Below are 3706 nucleotides of genomic sequence, written 5' to 3'. Positions count from 1 at the left end.
TACTTGCAAACATTTAATTAATTTGGTAATTCAGCCATATTACTATCTGTATTCTTCACAGTTCAAGTTAGTAAACCTCTCTGGACTTGATTCTTGTCTTATTGTACTATGAGTACGTACCATATGACATAGCCAGATGCTGTGAATATTTCATCTGTTCTACGGGTATACTTTAGCCTAATTTTGACAAGTTCTGTTGGCTCTGAAATTGAGGCTATAGTAAGTGTAAGAATGGTGTGCGCTTTTTTTTTTAAGTAATGAATGATACTATTTCAACCCAAATCAACTGAAATCTGTACTAGACAGATTATATCACCATCATCTTGCCTATATAGCATATATCAAAATGTTATCAGTATTTCCTCTTACAGCTTCATAACGCATTGGAGAAAGGAAGGGAAGTGAAAGAGATGGAAAACACAGCAGAAAGAAACTCCAGAATTTAAAAAAAAAAATGTAAAGGAGGTTTGAGATAATGGAGTTTTCTTTTTTTTTTTTGTTCTGAATAGCTATGATTGCACAATAGCTCAGAAAGAAATTTTTGAGAGCAGGATGATATAAAGACCTGGCCACAGGTTTTTCTTTTCTCTCTTTTCTTCCTTCATTGCTCTTCTCCTTTTATTAACAACATATAAAGAATACGGATTCGAACGTGCCAGAAAAAAAAGGAGTGCTTAGAAAGTGAAACTGCTTATAATTCGACAGGCTGCAAGACCTTCCTAGTTCAAGTCAATACTAAATATTCTGTGGGTAAACAGTTCCTGCTGTTGAGAATATGGCCACCAATAAGTAACACTGAGCATGAAAAAGTTACAGAACCGTAAGTAGGTCATACTACCACACTCTCACTTATTCTGAAAAAATTCAGTGAAACATGGAAGGAAGAATAGGAAATACATTTTGCTCCATCTAGGTTCAGCTTTTAAAACATATTGCCTATTAATTCAACTGATTAAAAAAGATGAGAAAACTTCAGCAAACCTAGTAGGAAGCGGACAGAGCAGAAATAGTTTAAAAAATAGAGACATTTCACTCATCTGAAAACTTAAAATTGCAAAGTAGAACTATTTTTTAAGGTTTGTGTTTAGCTTTGCAAAAGTTTGGGGTTTTTTTCTTTTCTTTTTTGGTAATTGTTATTAATATGGCATTTCAGAAGAAGGTTGCACCTCAGATACTAGTTAGTAATCTACTAGTTAGTAAAGGAAGTGTTTCCTGCAGCCTCTCTTACAGGTTTAAGTTCTGATTAGAACTGAGATTGTAGGAGAGGGATTTCTTCTTAACCAAACACAGAATACTATAATCACAAAACAAAAAATGATGAAAGAAATAATCATGGTTCTGGCCTCAAAATACCCAGCATTTCACAAAATGAGTTAGTTTTTCATTTAATGTTGTCCTTACCAATGCTACTGGTGTAATGCTTTGCCAAGGTGAGAATTGTTTTATTGTTGGAGACAGAAAGTTTATCTAATTGGACAAAAAGTCTTCAATCTCAATCCACAGGAAATAATTAAGGAAAGACTATCAGAAACAGGCTTGAAAACATGAAGCTGTCCACAGCGCTCTTGTCAGTTACTTAAGCTTTCATTCTCTTTAGGTAAGACACGTTCTGCTCTCCTCTTCCCCATATAAAATTCATTAAGTGTAGGCATGAGAAACACCTTACGTTTTCAAGAAGTTTTTCAAAGGCTTAAAAGGCTATAATTATGTAAAACACTTGGGCAAGTTGTAGCTTTCTGAAACTGTAAGAGGTGACATTTCCCAAAATTAAAAAGGGATTCATCCCTTAAGCAGGAAAGCTATAATATAATAAATGTAAAAAGATGTCTAGAAATCTGATACGCATTTTCAAGACCCTCCTCTCCACTGATTGTGTAATACAGGGCCATAGGAGTTTTCACAACACAAAAGTAGAATGCTGATTTAAATGGCAATTTCTTGAATTGGAAAGCACTGTAAATTTTAAGCAAGTTGGTTAAATTCTTATTCAGTTTTAAATTAAGTTAAACTCTTTTCAATAGAGTCAATACAACGCATATTGACCATTCTGACAAAAGTATCAGTTAAGGCAGTGGGACAAGTTTATCCGGACACATTTTAGAAGAGATTAAGCCAGTGCTCTACCTTAAATTTCACTGTTTTACAAAAACAACTTGTAAAATTTTATAAACCGTCTTCTATTAATTCTGAAAATCTGATGGATGCCCTCGGAAGAATCCAAGTTACTAATCAAAAATTCTTCTTCAAGGTATATCCTGTTTTTATGGAAGATGTCAGGATTTTTAACATCAGTTATGCCAGATGAGGTAATTAATTGGCAAAGTATTTCTTTGAACAGATTGAAATCAATATCTCTCTCAACTTTACAGAAATTTGTCCTCTGGAAAAATGCCAGCATAGCCCATAAGACATAAATATTAATCAGCAGCACTGCTTGATAATTAGTCATTCTACCTTGCAGTAAGATGGGAATAAGGATTCTCCCATAGTGGTCCACCTTTTCAGTTCCTTCTCTTTGGAGTACATTTTGGCATTTGTTTCAAATTCTTTCTAACTTCCATGACCACTAGAGAAAAAGGTGCAGGCCAAGTCTAAAAATTCTGACAATCGGCAGGAGGTCAGTTATTTTGGCAAGTGGAGCTGCCACATTTTGAACTACTGCAAAATAATGAAAACAAAAAGTCTGCTCTCAAAACAATTTCTGGGGAACCTTAGCGGTTTTAATAATTTTTAAAGGTCAGAAAAGTCTCAATGTCACCTATGGTGGAAGATAGCAACAAGGATATAGATTGACTGAGTAGGGAAAGAAATGGAAAAAGAGAAAAAAAAAAAGGAAAGGGAAAAAAGCCTGACTGGAGATCAATCCTTTATGACTAGAAATTAAACAAAGCCTATTATTTCCCAGAAAATCTGGCAGTCAAGGAGGAATGGTTTCCCCAACTGCTTGATGCCATACATATGCGACTCAATAATTTTTGGATCATCATTGCTGTTGGGTTAACAGGTTCTCTGGGAAAGGCTTCCAAACAGACAAGGGAGAGGATAAATAAAAGCGTTTTTCTGCCTTTGCAGACAGAGCTGAATCTCAAGGCACCTGAAGGAAGATCAACTGACATTTGTTTGAGTTTCATTCTCACATTCTTTATAACCCTATGCTTTTAATTTATCAGACCTGAGTAAAGACAGAGGAAGACACCAAGCTTAAGCAAGTGCCTCCCAATCTCCATTTGGGCACTAAGTTTGCAGCATCAGGTACCAAAAAGTATCATTCTTCTGTGCAATATGTAAATATTTGGTACTGATGAGAGCTAGTGCCAGTGGTCTGACTGCCAATTGCTTGCCAAAGTTTGTACTGCTTTGGCAATCATACATTTGGAACAAGCTCCTTAGGTGTCTTACACGCATTTTCTTTTTGGGGACCAGCAAAATAGGAACACTAAAGTGCTATTTTGAGACATGTTTCTAAGTATAAGCAGCTTGTAAGGATGAATTTCATTTAGCCCAAATACTCATTATACTAACCAAAACCACATTAGCTTTTTTTTTTGATGCACCAATGGGGGGAGAAGTGAATATCTGAAAGAAACTTATAATTAATCTATACAAAAGAAAAGAAGAATACTGAAATTTCTCCCAACAGTGTAATAAGGAGCAATACAAAGAAATGAGAGGAAGGCAATGGATTCAAACTCTAAACTTGCCAAAC

Source organism: Tauraco erythrolophus, chromosome 5 (genome assembly GCF_009769465.1).
Source record: "Tauraco erythrolophus isolate bTauEry1 chromosome 5, bTauEry1.pri, whole genome shotgun sequence".
Lineage (NCBI taxonomy): Eukaryota > Metazoa > Chordata > Aves > Musophagiformes > Musophagidae > Tauraco > Tauraco erythrolophus.
The sequence above is the reverse complement of the archived record's forward strand: the minus strand, read 5'-3'. Positions refer to the sequence as shown.